This window comes from Manacus candei, unplaced genomic scaffold (genome assembly GCF_025592945.1).
Source record: "Manacus candei isolate 608988 ecotype Guabito, Panama unplaced genomic scaffold, ASM2559294v1 h1tg000148l, whole genome shotgun sequence".
NCBI lineage: Eukaryota > Metazoa > Chordata > Aves > Passeriformes > Pipridae > Manacus > Manacus candei.
Window position 1 is genome coordinate 129,976 of NW_026138196.1, and position 16,832 is coordinate 146,807.

Consider the following 16,832-nt stretch of genomic DNA (forward strand, 5'->3'; position numbering starts at 1 on the left):
TATCATTAGCTGGGAGATGAAAAGGGGATAAAAGCTCTCTGGCTGTTGGCCAAACTTTAGTCTAAGCTTTGGTATGTAAACCATAATGAAAGGACTTAAAAAAAGTGAATATCTGCTGGTGAAACTTGGTCCATCCCAGTTCAATGTACTGAGACAAGCAAAAAAGGCCTGAAACTCCTCTTCTTAGCAAGGGTAGAGGTTGGGCTCAGGAACCTTCTCAAAGCAGGTTGGTTGGATAGCTGGGGATGGAGATATTGAAAACATACTACACACACACTATGTGTGACTCACCTTGTGCCAACTGACACTGCTCCATGTCTCTGATGTTCTAACACCAGAATATTTTGGTGTTTTGGGACTCACGTGGCTCTTGGAATACCGTGAAATCCATGGATTTATGAGAAAGTGCTCTACCGTTTATTAATCACTTTGGAAGTGCTGGACAAGGTTTGGAGCAACCTGGTCTAGTGGAAGGTATCCCTGCTCATGGTAGGGAGTTGGAATAAGACGATCTTTAAGGTCCCTTCCAACCCAAACCACTCAGTGATTTTCTGACTCTGAACTTTTCCAAGGCCAGTTCTGCTGCACTTTAGTGCCACGAATCCCACTTCGGTGCCTGGCACATTTTCCAACTCTTTCCTGCCATAGTCAGTATTCTCCCTTCTGAGGCCATGTAGAATTGCTACAGATCACAGCTCCTGATAAAATCTTGATGTCTGGAACCTTTGGCCTGTGAGAGGGGGCAGGATAACTGCATTTCAGGTGCCTCACTGCTCTTCTGGAATTTCTTTGAGTATGTTCTCTTCCCAGGCTCTCCTCTCAGGGCACAGCTTTTCAGCTGCCAGTCATGTAAAAAACAGTGTCAGTCCAAACTTCTGTGTTCTGGACCAAATTTGAGCATGTACATTTTATGTTTTCCTTGCCTCAGGATCTGAGTCACATTTCTGAGCTTTGTCCTTCACTGTGCTTGGGTTGAACTGAGTTTTATGTCTGGGTATTACTTGAAGTCAAGGCAGAGTTTTGATTGCTGCATCTTTTATTAGCAAGAGATGCAGAGGTGCCGTTGCAGATTCACTATTCATCTCTAGCATTTTTTGCTGGATTTTTGGAAGGATCCTCTGATTTTACAAGCAGAGTTAAATCTCCATCTTAATACATGGGGTGTGAGGCTGAGAAAGAACCCAATAAGTTTTCCAATTCAGTCTCATCACTAAGGAAAGTCAACCAAAAATACAAATAAACCATAACACGGTTTTTGTTTTGTTTTGTTTTTTTATGATGGGATGTGGACTAATGACTCAACAATAAAGCTGATCATCCAGTTCCCATGATTTTCTTTCTATCTTTGCCACTAAGCCATAAGCAGGTCACCTTGTTCCCTATGAATTGTTTAATGTCTAGGGTTAATATTTCTGCCTCTTGGATGTGCTGTGCAGGTGTGTTGTGACAGAAGAAGCCTTCCTGCAAGTAATGACTCTTGGTTAAGCCAGGTAGATGCAACCAGAAAATATGGTGTGAATTTTTAAACAAATTATAGGATTTGTGTGTGTTCACAGTTGTTCACAGGGACAACTTCACATGAAGTCAATAAACAGTGTGTCCTGTGTAGGTTTTCATACTGCTGTGATACTTCTCACTTACACAACCAGTTTCATTTTCAGTTAAAAATATCCCACACCAACAGGGAACCCCCAAATTTATGGATAAGGAAGCTGAGATAATGTTAAAAAAAAAGGAGATTGGAAATTAGACTCGATGCAAAAAGCTGTCAGAGGTCTCCTGGGCCTTGACAAGCTTTGAACCTCTTGATTTAGTTTGTATTAGTTTTCAAAGACACACTATGACAGCCAAAAGTTCAGGAACAATGTAATGTCTAAGGCCATCACCATTCAGGAGGTAATAAAGAGGAGGATCCCACCAGCCTTAAAATCCAGGACTCTGCAAATGGCTGATACTTGTGAGTCACTTAAGAATAATGTGTCCTGCAGGAATAGCTCAGATAGACAGGGACACACCAGCAAACCATAGAGCACCTTATGGATGATAAAGTATAATAATTCAAGGCTCATTACGAAAGGAACCTGTATGGAAATAATCTCAGTTAAAAGCAGAATAAAAGAACAAAGGAATCAGCAAGTACCCAGAAGGGTCATGTAGGGCACCCTCCCTTGATATGATTAAACAGACGAATAAGTGAATAAGTAATAATCTAATCATAAAAGGGGCCAGGCAAACTCAGCATTAAACTACCAGACTAGGCAAGTTTTTCATTTGTGACCAAATGACCTCATATTTTTTCCATCTGCTTCTATTAGGCAGAGTCGTTTCTTCCATCAGTGCAGTGGTGAAAAAATTTCTCCAACTGTTCTAGGGAAAGAGGAATAAATGGTTCCTTCTGGGAAGGAAGAGGGAGAAATTAATTTCCTGACATGTTCTTTCCTAAAATCAGTGAGAATTTTGCTTTTAATTTCAGGGGTCTGTTGGGGGAAGACCGAGGCCTGGACAGAATAGGGTTGATCTTCTGTGAAGGAAAGAATAGTCACTTTGTTGGTGAGTCACAGGGAACAGCACTTGGAATGAGACTGGGGAGTATCTCCTGACTCTGTAGAATAGGCAGAGCCTCAAGCATATGTTCATGAGGATGACCCAGGATCAAACACTGGCTCATCTGGAGCCCATGTCAACAATGTACCCACCTCAAATCTTCCCTGTATCCATGCTCTGGATATAGGTTGCACCACTGCCTTCCTGTGTCCAGTGTTCTGAGTCTGGTCTTGGTGGCACTGGGGACCTCTGGGCAAGTGACTTCTGTGACAGAGCAGGAGGGCACTGTTGTGGTGCCACTGAGAGGGCAGATCTCTGAGGGAGCTGGGCCTGTTCAGCCTCAAGAAGAGACTCTGAGAGGGGACCTCATCCCTGTCTGTCTGTGTCTGCAGGGGGGGGGCAGAGGATGGACAAGGCTCTGCTTGGGGGGCCCAGCAGTGGGCAGGAACTGATGCCCAGGAAGTTCCACCTGAAGATGAGGAAGAACTTCTTTGCTGGGCAGTGACCCAGCACTGAACAGGTTGCCCAGAGAGGGTGTGGAGTCTCCCTCACTGGGGATATTCCAGAACCATCTGGACACAATCCTGTGCCTTGTGCTCTGGGATGACCCTGCTGAAGCTGGGGAATTGGACCAGATGACCCACCGTGGTCCCTTCCAACCTCACCCATTTTGTGACTCTGTGACTTTGCAAACCCACTCAGCACTCACATCTGGGTGAGGTTGGTGTGATCCTGCTCCCTCCTGCAGAGCTTCTCATGTGAGACTTTAAAGCATCACTTAAGACACTCTGAGGAAGGCTCAGTGCCCCACAGTGCATTTTTTCATAGACAAAGCAGCCAAGGCACAAAACTGACCTACCCAAGAGCATCCAGGAAGCCACAAACCTGAGAATCAGGAACAGTCTCTGATCTTGTGCCTCTCAACACAGTTTCCAAACCATTATTTTATTTTGAAGAGGAAAAAACTATCTTATTCACATTTCTTTGGTCATCCTGTTTCTGCTGGTAGGGGGTGAGACTAGTTTTCGACTCACTAGGTCTGCATGTGTCCAAAATACAAAAGCTGATGGGTACTCATCCCAAATTTTTTGGCACAGTTCCAACAGTTCCCAAAGCTCCTGAGGGATATTTTGACTCTCTTTTGAGCACAGTCCATCAGACTGCAGTAGGATGATATCCACTTTTGATGTCCTCAAAACAAGCTCTCTGGGGATGAAACCAAGTGGATATTGAAAGGGAGGTCTGGCAGAGTCTCCTCCAATGCCTCTGAATCAGCACTTCTAAATTCTGAATAGGAGAGATGGGTCAAAATTACATGTTCTCCCCAAATAGTGTCTCCTGTTGGCACTGCTGGAAACAGAGCATTGGGCTTTTCTGGGAGGGTGTTTTTCTTCTGAGCTCTGTTACGACTTGGTGAGTTCCAAGTTCAGATTGGGACACTGCTGATGTGGAAGAATAAATAAATAAATGAGATCTTTTTTTTTTCCTTCAATCTGCAGAAAAGTTTACAGCACTCTTGCAGGTCTCCTCCAAAAGCTGTGGTGGTAGAAAGGTGCCCATGGAAGTGGGAATTTGTGATTTCTTGATCTTCTTGAAGCTCAGAAGACTGATGGCAATCCTAATACTGCTCCCTTGTACTCAAAGCATTTGAAATGTGTTGTTCAGCACAAGAAGTTTGTCCCAGGGTACAAATTTTGCTGTATCCAAATATCTGTTGCAAAGACTGAGTTGGAGAATTTGGTACCGTGCCGCTTGGCAGGAGGGAAGCACCACACAGAGGCCGTTCAAACAGTCATTTATTTACAGGATAATTGCTGGTTATTAACTAGTTAATTAATAAAGATTAGATGCAGTGGTGGGGGAGAGGAACTTGAGATTAAAAAAGTTTGGCAGCAGTGGTAGGTGGTGTATTATAAAGGTTTGTAAATGTGTGAAAGAAGAAGAGGAAATTAAGTCAAATTGATCATGGGGGAACAAAGGAGTAAGATAAGTAGGGACAGTCTTAGCAGGACAGCTCAGGGCTTAAAAAAGGAAACAAGACAATACCTTCTAACCAGCTCCAGCTGGTGAATCAGAGCAGTGCCTCACCTTGCAGGTTGCAAGTGGAATGTGAATTGGGTTTCCCATCCCTAGGGCTAATTGTAGGCAAGCAGATGCTCAGCTGAGTTGAGAGATTAAATCAGCATGAACCAATCCACAACGTGTGGAGGAGAGACTTTTTAGACTGCTCACAATAACTGGACTTTTCTCTCCTGGAGTTCTTTCTGCCCCAGGTTCACAAAACATTACATAAACCACAGTTGGCTAAGTTTTTTCATAAGGTTTTCCTTTCTTATTTGAAGGAGTGGGTAAGGGTTATTAGCTTTGTTCCACCGATGAGGAAACCAAGGCACAGAGAAGTCAATATACCTCTACCCACAAATCCCACTGAGAGCATCCCCTGGCTGCTGAGAGCCGTGCAACGGATTCTGGGAGACCAGCCAAGGCAGCCAAGTGCCAGGATCAGTGACTCACATTGTCTTGGGGGGGGGAGAGGGATGATTTACACCAGTGCAGTTCAAGCAATCAGGGCTGGACTGGGCTCCTGCCATCAATGCAGATGCACCAGTGCACTGGACCCACCGCTCCTCCCAAAGACAGAGGCTGGGGAAAGAACCAGGCAGGAAATCAAACCCAGGCCTTGAAACCACCATCATCCCCTGCTCGTAAAGCCAAAGTGATTCAGCTCTTTGGTGAGCTAAATCACTTTTAGGAGGCTGCTATCATTCTCTCCTGACTGTTTGAAGGCTTGCCTTCTTGTACCACTCTTCCTGCCTCTGTGCCTCCACTACAGTTGATATTAAAACCAGTAGTAAATCTTGTGTAAGTGCTGATTGCTGGAGTTAAAGCCCTTCATACTTTTAGCAGGGGCTCACATAAGGCTGAGCAGAATGCAGATGTTTTATCCCAGGACAGCATCCAGCTCTGGGGTCCCAGCACAGGAAGAACATGGACCTGTCGGAGCGAGTCCATAGGGCTCCAACAGTTCCCAAAGCTCCTGAGGGATATTTTGACTCTCTTTTGAGCACAGTCCATCAGACTGCAGCAGGATGATGTCCACTGGTGTCCTCAAAACAAGCTCTCTGGGGATGAAACCAAGTGGATATTGAAAGGGAGGTCTGGCAGAGTCTCCTCCAATGCCTCTGAATCAGCACTTCTAAATTCTGAATACGGGAGATGGGCCAAAATTACATGTTCTCCCCAAATAGTGTCTCCTGTTGGCACTGCTGGAAACAGAGCATTGGGCTTTTCTGGGAGGGCGTTTTTCCTTTGAGCTCTGTGACGACTTGGTGAGCTCAAAGTTTAGACTGTGACACTGCTGATGTGGAAGAATAAATATACAAATGAGATTTTTTTTTTTTTCTCTCTACAGAAAAGTACAATAAAGAGAGACAGAACACTTGTTTACTGTAGTGGTATAGGAGGAATTGTGACAAAAAAAGGAAATAAAATGGTTTTCTGGATTTACAGGACAAAAGAAGACATTGGCTTAGATGGCAGTGCTGGATATCCAAATTAGACATGGCAGAGCTTTTCCTAGAGAGATGGGTAATGACACACTGGGCTGCTGGAGTGGGAAAGCTTCTAAAAGCAAATTGGAAGGTCATTATCAGGGATGATTTCTGCAAGGTGAAACACTTCTAGAGGTAGGAAGTTCACTGAATTATAGAATCACAGAATGGTTTGGGTTGGGAGGGACCCCAAGGATCATCTAGTTTGAACCCTCCTGCCATTGGCAGGTACACCTTACACTATCCCAGGTTGCTCCAAACCCCATCCAACCTGGCCTTGAACACTTCCAGGGATGGGGCAGTCACAGCTTCTTGGGGAAATGTGTTCCAGGGCCTCACCACCCTCACAGGGAGCAATGTTTTCCCAATATCTAATCTAAATCTACTCTCCTTTAGTTTAAAGCCATTCCCCCTTGTCCTATCACTGCCTACTCTTGTCAGAAACCCCTCTCCAGATGGTCTAGGTAGGTCTGGAGATGGAGTAGATCTCTCCCTGTGTTGTCTATAATTCAATGTTCTTCAGCTCTGGGTTGTTTAAGGACCTGAGAAGTTTCTGGCCAACTCTCTAGTTCCTAAAATAACATCCCTACATTATAGATGCTTCTTTTGGACAAACCTTTACTAAGCTTCTGTGATTTTATCACAGCCAAGAGCTCATTTTGGTCAATCAGTCCATATCATTCCTCAGAAAATGGTTTTCCACTTCCATGTGCTTTCCCCCTGCATTGCAAATTTTTAGCAAGGGTTTTAAACAAAGGGGAGAAAAAAAGAGTCCCTTGAACAAGCTGTTGAACAGCTGAGTCTGAGGCAATCACATTACACGTCGGGTTCATTTATTTTCTAGGTAAAGTGTTTCTTAGAGGGTTTGTTTTCTGGCATATGCATTTTTCCAGCATAAACTCCAGGTGTTGATTGGTTATTGATTTCCAGGGAGCAAGCAATTTCCTGAAATAGCCCCTTGCTTGTCCTAGACCCTCTACAGAGGGAAGAAAAGACTAATAAAGGTGATTCTTTAGTGGGGGGGTGTTGTTACAGGTTATAATTGGTCTTCATTACCAGTTCATCGACTGGTTTGTTAGATCATTAATCGCCCTTGGCTTTGATCTGGGTCATTAACTAACAAACTTGTCATTAGCTGCTGGAAAATGACCAGCTCCTTTTTTTAGGATTATTGCACTGAGCAGTGGCTGCTGTTGAGTCCCGGAGGGTGTGAGACAGGACTCTCCAGAGCACTCTTTGCTTGGTTCACTGGTGGTATATGAACATCCAGACAGGCTGTTTCTTTTTCAGGGATCAAAAGCTATCTAGGATGCTGGCACAGGGTTTTTTTCTTTGTTTTGCTTTGTTCCTTCACTATATACATAGAATTGTTGAGGTTGGAAATGACCTTTAGGGTCATTGAGTTCAACCTTTAACCCAGCGCTGTCGAGGCCACCTCTAAACCATGTCCCCAAACACCACATCTTCAAGTCTTTTAAATCCCTTCAGGGATGGTGACTCAACCACTCTCCTGGGCAGCCTCTTGCAGTGCTTGGCAACCCTTTCTGTGAAGAAACTTTTCCTAATATCCAATCTAAACCTCCCCTGGAGCAACTTGTGGCCCTTTCCTCTCATCCTGTTGCTTGTTATGTGGAAAAAGAGACCAACCTCCACCTCACTACAACCTCCTGTCAGGGAGTTGTAGAGAATGATAAGGTGTCTCCTGAGCCTCCTTTTCTCCAGGCTAAACAATCCCAGTTCCCTCAGATGTTCCTGATAAAACTTTTGCTCCAGACATTTCCCCATCCTTGTTGCCCTGAATTGCTGAACAGAGGCATCATCTGACTGTAAGAAAGGAAACTCTCCCTCTGCTTCCTTGTTAACAAATAATGAGTCACTTTGAAATCACATTTCTTGGTTGACAGGATTGAGTTTTGCAGGTTTATACCTGCAGAAGGTCTTTGCTTGGAAGTTTATTTTCATGCCTGTGAAAGGTGTGGGACTGAAAACTGTGGAGATTAAAACACATAGAAAAACCAAAAAGAAGCTGGACTCCTTCCATCCTTCCTCAGTAGTGTCTCTCAAACCAGATCTCAGATGGCAGAGGAGAAATCTCTCAGTTTTACCAAGAAATAAAAGCAATAGGGTTGTTAGTATTTGTTTCCCTTGGATTTCCTACATGCAAACACCAACCTGGTTAGAAATTCAGGAAGGACCCCAAAAATCCATCAAGGAGCCATGAGAAGGAGATTTCCTTTTCTCATGATTGATCCAAAGAGAAACTTACTTTTTTTCAACATGGGTCCAAACAGGAATGAAGCCAGTCCTCTAGAAATGAAACTCCCCATTTTTCATTCCAAGTTGCCCTGAGCCAACTTCCCACCATGGCACTTCTCCAGGACACAGAGGAGTTGAGCTGTTCTATCTCAGCTTTCCCAAGAAAGCAGATCTTGCTGTAAATAGGTTCTCCCAGAATGAAAACCTGGATCTTTCCAGCACTGCATAAGTAACTCCCTTTATTTCTGGTAAAGCTGGGTTCTTGAGGAGAATCTAGTCAACAAGCAAAATTAAATGGGATTCATGGAGGGTCCTGTATCAAAAGTGTCTGTTTCATTTTGCAAACACTATTGATGGAAAATTCTGTTCCAGCTCAAGATCTGGGAATTCAATCCCACTGTCACACTGGACCCACCACCTGCCCCCATTCCCTGTCCTCACCCCCTTCTCTCCTCCCCAGGAATTCAATCCTGTCAACATCCTACTGCCAGCAAGGGAGATGTGGAGATGAGGAATACATCATTTTCAGAGTTTTGTGTCTCCGGGACAAATTGCAACGCTCCAAGTCATGTTATTATGAACTCCATAATAATAATAATAGTAACATCCAGCAGGAAGGGAAGGAGGGCTGTGTCTGCGCGCAGCAGACGCTGCAACACAATCCCTTTCTGGAGAGTGTCATCTGTGCTAATGCGTCCCAAAAAAAGCTTCATATCCGATTACAGGCTGTCAGGAGAAATGCAAGGAAACTCCCTGGAAGAGAAGTGCTCGGGGCTGCAGCCTCTCAGAGTTCATCAGCCAGGCAATGAGTCGAGGCTGATCCGTGCTTCAGCTGGGAGCCCACAAAGGAAGCAGGAAAAGTGGGGCTGATGTTTGGGCAGGTGATGTTTTTTTTTTTCTTCAGGTTAAAACTCAGTTATTCACAGCTTCATCTCCTTGACTTATTTCCCAGCCTCCTTGAGTGTTTTCATATGTAAAATCCACGGTCCTTAAGTTCACTGGAGGTAAGCTGGATGTTTCAGAAGGGTAATGGTGAGCAAACACAACGGATGCTGTTTCCAGTTTTAGCACCCTTGAGGTCTTACAGGAAGTTTCTAATTGATTTCTTGCCCCAGTTCTTAGAAGAATATTGGGTCCCTTTGGATTAGCAGGCAATTATCTCATAGATTCCACTTGACCACTTTTGATGTTGCCAGAGATTCAAGGATGTCTCAATAGGAGAAGCCTCAGCTCACCAGAAGACCCAGCTCAGGACACTTGGGAAGGTCTGGCCATCAGGAAGAGCTGAGGTCTCTTCTTCCAGAATCAGCCTTGCTGTGATTTCTGAAACCAACTACCCACACTCTTGGAAAAAGCTCACTCCCTGCAGAGGGAATCCAGGAAGGCTCACTGAGCCCTCAGTGTTAACCATGTGTTGAAGGGAAAAAAATTCCACTGATATTTCTCAGTGGATCTATTCTCCATCCATTCTCCCAGTCCTTCTTCAAGTGGATTTCTCTACATAAATGTAGCGTTTTGGGTGTTGACATGCAAGATTCCCCCTTCTTTAGCTACCATGTCCCTAAAATATGGATGTTTTCATCTCTGGATGAAACTCTGGATCATCTCTGATAATCTCTGGAGATGGGCTAGTAAGTCCCAATTTTACTCTAGAGTTTTAAATGTGCCATTCCTTGTTATTCAGAGGATCCTCTGCCATTCTCCCAATCCTTCTTCAAGTAGATCCAACCAAATGACTTTTCCCTCCCAGAGAAGAAAATTGCCTTTTGATTTTTTTTTCTCCAGTTTCGGTGAGCAGTCCTCCCAAATCTCTTCTCTCCCACCAGCCAGTCTTTGATTTCCTCTTCTGAAGGTTTGTTTTCAGCTTTTATCATGTCCTAACAGCACAAACGAGTCCCAGGGATCCACAACAGATCACCCTTTACAGATCTTTCTCTACATAAATGTAGCGTTTGGGATGCAGGATTCCCCCTTCTTCAGCTACCCTAAAATATGGATGTTTTCATCTCTGGAGACGGGCCATAAGTCCCAATTTTAACCTAGAGTTTTAGATGTTCCATCCCTTGCTACTCAGAGAATCCTCTGCCAATAGCAGGCGTCGTATCTGTTTAGCTGCATTTATCTGTATCCATGCACAGGTTTGCGCAGCCACAAATCCCTGGAGTATTAAAGGATCCAGACTTTTCTCAGCTGATAATTTATTGAAGCAGCATCTCAGCATAACGCCAGGCCTTGTACAGTTATTGGTTCTGGCAGGGTTTGCTTCGTAATAATAACTTGGTCTGCTTTCTATTGAACCAGAATGGAATTGACTGGAGGACAGTGGTGTATTTTCTGGGAGCACAGTCTCACATTCCGAGGATCCCAGAGCACTCAATAAAGAAATGAGTTAGACTGGGGAAGGAAACAGAAGTGCCAGCTCAGCTGGGCTTGTGCTTTACACATTTGGGAGTTTGGGTTTATTTTGCTTCGATTTTTTTTCACGTGTCAGTGCTAAGTTTCTCTCTGGGTGTTTTTGTGCTGAGGTGCCATGGGAGCATAGCCCTCTTGGACAAAGATTCTCATCTGAACTGGGCAGGATGATCCCGTCTATGCTGTTTTCCCTGCAGGGTGTGCATCAGTTTTCCTCCCTCCCCACTTTTCCTAGTGCTGCAATGCAGTGTCAGCGTTGGTTGCAAGCCCAAGCCCTAGCACAGAGTCTGACTCTGCCACAGCCTCCTGGCTCTGGGGAGCAGCAGGAAAACACTTGGCCCCTCTCTCAGAGCTGCTGCAGTCTCCCTGCATGCTCCAGGAGGGAAAGGAGGGATGGAGCTGTAAGGAGGGTGAAGGGCTCTTTTGCTTTATGTGCCCATAGTGTCACCACTGGGCAAGGTGAGAAAGAGCAAAAGTCAAAGCCAGGTTCTCTGCCAGGGTCTCCTGTGAAGTTTCTTGGCAACTCCCCCCCCCCAAAAAATAACCCTCAGAACAAAAAATCTCCAATTCTTTGGCTGGATTTTCCTCATAGTCAAGATTCACCCAAATTCTCTGTTTTTCCAGAGGATCTGGGTGAATCTGGTGCTTGTGGAGTATGGCCTCTCCACCCCAAACTTCTGCTTTGAGCCTTGGCCCGAAATGAGCTCATTTTACAGAAAGAAATCCAAGTAAGACACCAGCTTTGAGTACCTCTGCAGTGGCAGGCACTGGGCCATGACTCTGAGCTCATCCCTGTGCCACTGTGCTTGCTTCCAAGTTTCCCTGGCACGTTGTGAAAATTCCTAAACCATTCCCAGATCCGGATACACAGCTCAGTGGCTCCAGACTGAGAGAAGCTTTGAGATGAGCAGTCCGTGATCTGCTACACAATTTGGAATTTATCAGACATGGGATCTCACCAGAGATCCTTTCTGAACATGGGGACCAGGCTGGAGACTTTGTCAAATGCTGATCCAGCCGCACTGGCTCAATCCATCTCTTGGGATCATCCCTCACCTTGCAACACCTCTGCTCTCCAGGAGAGGTGGGAATTTCGAAGGCTGGCTGTGCCTTTGAACACAAAAGCTCCATAACATCCATGCTGGATGAGACCAATGGTCCATGGAGCTCACACCGATAGCACAGAATCACGGAATCATTGAAGTTGGAAAAGACCTCTCAGATCATCAAGTCCAACACTTCCAGGTCCACCACTAAACCATGTCCCCAGACACCACATTTACAGGTTTTTAAATGCTTCCAGGGATGATGATTCCATCACTTCTTTGGGCAGATGCCCATGAGAAGAATAAAGCAAAAAGGAGTAAGTGCAAAGTAATCCCACCTTTGATGCACACTCCTGACATCCAATAGTCACTGATTTAAGGATTATTATTTTTCTCTGATTTGGAACTGTCTGAAAAAAACCACGTTCCATAACCATGGATCGATTGTGCCTCTGTGAATCGATTTAATTCCTCTTGGGACCCACCAGAACATCTGGTCTCTGGGGGGTTTGCCTTGGGAATGAGTCACAGTGTTCAACTGTTGTTCCCTGTTCAGGATGTGTCTGCAACCCATCTCCAACCCACCTCTCCTGTTGGGTTTTGGGGTTTTTTGGGGGGGGTGTGATAATGGCAGGCGAGAACTTCATGGTCAACCTGATTTCAGCTGGGCCTGGGTCATGCCCTCATGAAAGTAATGAACAACAGGAAGAACCTCGTGAGAAACTGCACAAAGTGCTTTGATTGTCCAGTACAGGAGATGAACTGGCAATGAAAATTCCACTATTCCATGTAAACATTAAGCCAAAAAAAGGAAAAATCAAAGGTAAAGGAGTTCTGTTGAACTGCTTGTTGCCATGGCTACTGTATCACCCAGAGCATCCAGGAGGCATGCACAGGATTTCATTCCTTTTCCAACTTTTTCATTCAGTTTGATTTTATTTTTTTTTAATGAATAGGAAATAAGAGGGGAAATGCAGGAAGGGAGGACACCAGTTGCTCTTCCCAGTGCTTTAAGCACAAAAATGCTTTGAAGCTGATGATGAGATAATTGTCTGGTGTCACCTGTGAGGTCTCCCAGACCTTCCTTGTTTCTGAGACAAATAACTCTCTTTAGAGCTGCTATGGAACAACATCTTCCATTATCAATGACTTTGGAGGGACCCAGGGGTGTCCATGGCATTGCATCTTGAGGAAGGTGGGATCAGCACGGATAACCCTCTTTCTCATGCTCTCTGGGTAGGCAACCGTCCTGAATCAAGTGGCATTTTGGGGATAGAATGTAGAATTAAATAGAATAATATTCCTTTTCCACTCTAAACACTGTAGCATTTCCAAATACACTCCGTAAAAGCTGACAGGATTCCAAACTGAGGGTAAGGACTCATCTTCTGGCATCTCATCTTTCCATTCAATGTTTTTTTTCCCATTCTTTGAGTGCCAATGATTTTGGAGTTACTAGAGCCATGAAGAATTTGGGAGGGCTACTAAGCAATGTTGCATCTTTATTGTTAATTTTCCAACACTAATCCAGGTTTATGTTGAAATAATTGATCAATGATGAAACTTCTTCTCATGGGAGGCTGTGCAATATTACACAATAATACAATCTTTTAAAATTATGAGAACAGTGTCTCACTAATCTGATTGCTATTGGCCAAGCCAAATAACAGAAAAAGTGTAATTACAGTAGAATTATATTGCAATTAAAATGTAATTACACTGTGGTTTTTTTTTTCCTCAATCAATAATTATTTCTGTTGATATAATAAGAACATTAACTGCATGAGTGAGTGGTTTGTGTGAGCTCTCTGGTGTCCCTGTGCTACCTGAATTGAATATACAGCATTGCAGTGACATTTACAGTATTTATTCTCAGCCACACCGTGAACCATCCAGTCACTTATTTTCCAAAACAGGAGGGTGTGTGTGCATGTGTGTGTCCACATATGTAAAGCACTAACACATGCAATAAGTCCTATAATTACCAATTATGTTATTACATTATCATGCAATTAAATTGCAATACTAATATATATTGTAATGGAGTGTAATTATATTACATTTGTATTTGTGGTATTAAAGCGTGTCAGAGAACATACTTATCATAATTACACTGCAATTGCTCTTTTACAAGAGTGGAATTACAGTCACCATATTATGAAATATGACAGTATTATCTTCTGTATTATTTGTATTAAAGTACAACTTAGAGGGCCTTGTAATCAGTGTCTGCTTAAGAAGAGAGTGATTTCCCACCAGGATCAGGACACAGACCCACACTGAGCTCTGGTAAAGGACTCTGACTCAACAACAAAATTTTTGGCACGTGGTCCTGGTGTGGAGTCTGGATCCCTATTTTGAGATCCAGTTTTTGTATTCCCATAAATTGTCTGCAGCTGCTGCTGAATTTGTCCATGGAAACTTATGGCTCCTCCCAAAGACGTGGGGGCAGCAGTGGTTCACAGACCTGCCCAGGAAAGTTTGTCTGCTGGTGCAGGACTAACCCTGACACTTTGAGACCACAGTGGCTTCTCCAAAACCACGCCCTGCTGCAGATTCCCATTTCCTTCCATGGACAGATCAAGGAGCCTTGAGTGGAGAGGCTCAGATTTTCATCTTTGTGTTTCAGTCATCTAAGGAGAGTTCAAGGCAACCCTTCTGAGTATTTAGTGAAAGGTGTCCCTGCCCATGGCAGGGGGTTGGAACTGGATGATCTTTAAGGAGCCTTCCAACCCTAACCATCCCATGACTCTGTGATCTTCCAGGTGGTCCTACCTACATCTTAAACATCCAAACCCAGTGGTTGGAGCATTACATCACCAAACTGAAACCGCCCATTTTCCCAAGTCTTGCACAACTTGTGCACTTTTCCTTAAAAAAGCTTTAGGTAAAAAGCACATATCTCTCCATATTGTGGATCAACACATAAGTTATAGTGGCACAATCTACTTTATCTTCTCTTTCTGGCCCTGGGATCTTCCTGTATCCTCCACAGAGTCATTTCTTAGCCTGGAGAGGTCTGCAGATGAGCTGAGGATGTTAAGCAGAGAGGTAGGGATGCAACACCCATTTCCTTCACTTGCAGCTCCTACAGTGATCCTTGACAGAGAGGAGTTCATGCTGTACTGCAGATTCACCTTCCAGAGTCAAAATGCAGGGCTCTCCTAATGAATATCCATTGCCATCATTGTTTATTTACTGAATTAAAATCCCAGTTTCTTGAGGAATGTCTGTACCCTTGGAGCTTGGGCTGCCAAGGGCGGAAACAAACAACCTGAACCAACATTTACTTTCTGCAGTATTTATGATTCACCAAAACAATTGCTCTTGGCAATTGTGCAAAGCAGGAACTTTATTCCAGTAAAAAATTAGTTGGACAAATATACTGCTCGGGCAAGAATGTGTCTGAGTGTGTGGGCTCCTTCCAGGATATTCAAGGAGCTCCGAGCAGAGGAGGATGAATCAGGATGAATGAGCCAGAGAAAAATCAAGAAGATGCATAAAAGAAGTCTTTACAGCTGCATGAAAACAATATGTAGGCATTCAGCTCAGGAATAAAGAGATGGATTCCTGGTTCCACTGACGTCAGCAAGGCTTCTTGGATTCAGTGAATAACTTTGGATCTCTAATCAAAGATGGATGGTACTTAATTCCAAAGAAAATGGCTGCAAACTATATAAAGAGGTTCTCACACCGTTTGAGTTCCATCTCCAACTCCATTTATCATCAGAGGCCTCCTGAGACATGATGTCCTCAAGATATTAACTCTGGAGTTCCTGAGCCTCTTCCTTTCCTCTTTTCTCATCTTTCACCCATAGTGTTACAGGTGACAGATGTTTAAAATTCTAGTCTTATTTTTCCTTCTTCATCATCCCTGGTTTTTAACCAGCTTTTGGAGATTTTTGGATTCATGCAGAAAATCATCATTATTTGAGTCACTTGCAAAGTGAATAAAATGCCACAAATTATACATCAGGATTGTTCCTGTGGGCATGGAGCAATAGAAAAGATAAGCAAAGGAGCCTTCTGCCAGGGGCAGACTGAGTTGTTCCTAAATATTCTGAGCAATTCAGAGGGGTGGGGTATGTTCAGAGTGATGTGCACAGCTAAACTCAAACTGAGAATACAAGACAGAGAAATTAGATTCCTGTGATGGGGGGGAACTTGATGTCTGTAGTTATATTTCAAGCTCAGCTGATTTTCACCATCTAAAAGTCCCATTTTCCGTTCATCCATCTCCCCACAGTGATGCTAAATTCCTTCAGTCCAAGGGCTGGGACACTCTTCTCTTTTGGTTTTTTTTTGGGGTTTTTTTTGGGGGGGGGCTCTCATTTCATTGAGCTTCTTTCTGAGCCTGTGAAGTGAGGCAGCATTTCTGCCTGGTTGGTTTTTAATTGGTATTAGTTTCCAATCGATCAGATCTCCTAAATCATAATCTCAGGAGGTGCTGATGATGCTTAACATCAGTTTGTGTGTCCTTATCCTTACTGGTAATTCATGAAGGAGGATAAGATTCACCTTGCAGAGGGGTTGTGAGGAGAGCTGACCAGTCATTCCAGTTTCCACTTAGCGACTGGCTTTGTGCCATTTTGGTGGGAATAAAAACATTGCTATTATCACTGAAAAAGATTGTATGGACTCCCCACCCCTGGGAGTGTTCAAGACCAGGCTGGATGGGGCTCTGAACAGCCTGGTCTGGTGGAAGGTGAAGGAGTTGGAACTAGGTGGTCTTTAAGGCCCGTTCTAACCCAAAGCATTCTGCGATTCAATGAAAATAAAAAAATGGAAAATATGGAAATTGCAATGCCACAATGACCCTCATGTTCCTGCTGTTCCTTCTTGGTCAATGGTAGAAAGTGTTGCTGAGGTTTTTTACAAGTTTTCCAGGGTCTATGGTTGACCCTCCAAGTTCACTGGTCTTTCTCCTAAGCAGGATGTGCAGGGAAATCTTCTTGTAGGGCTGGATTAAATCCAAGTTTGTAAGACCAAAGACATTTCCAACAAAGTACACGGGGGTCACCTA

At 44.0% G+C, this 16,832-nt stretch overlaps 1 protein-coding gene across 15 annotated transcripts in view; it reads left to right on the forward strand.

The window, feature by feature from the left end:
• Positions 1–16,832, forward strand: part of ADGRB1 (adhesion G protein-coupled receptor B1) — a 300,832-nt gene that overhangs the window by 50,034 nt on the left and 233,966 nt on the right. The window lies entirely within an intron of this gene.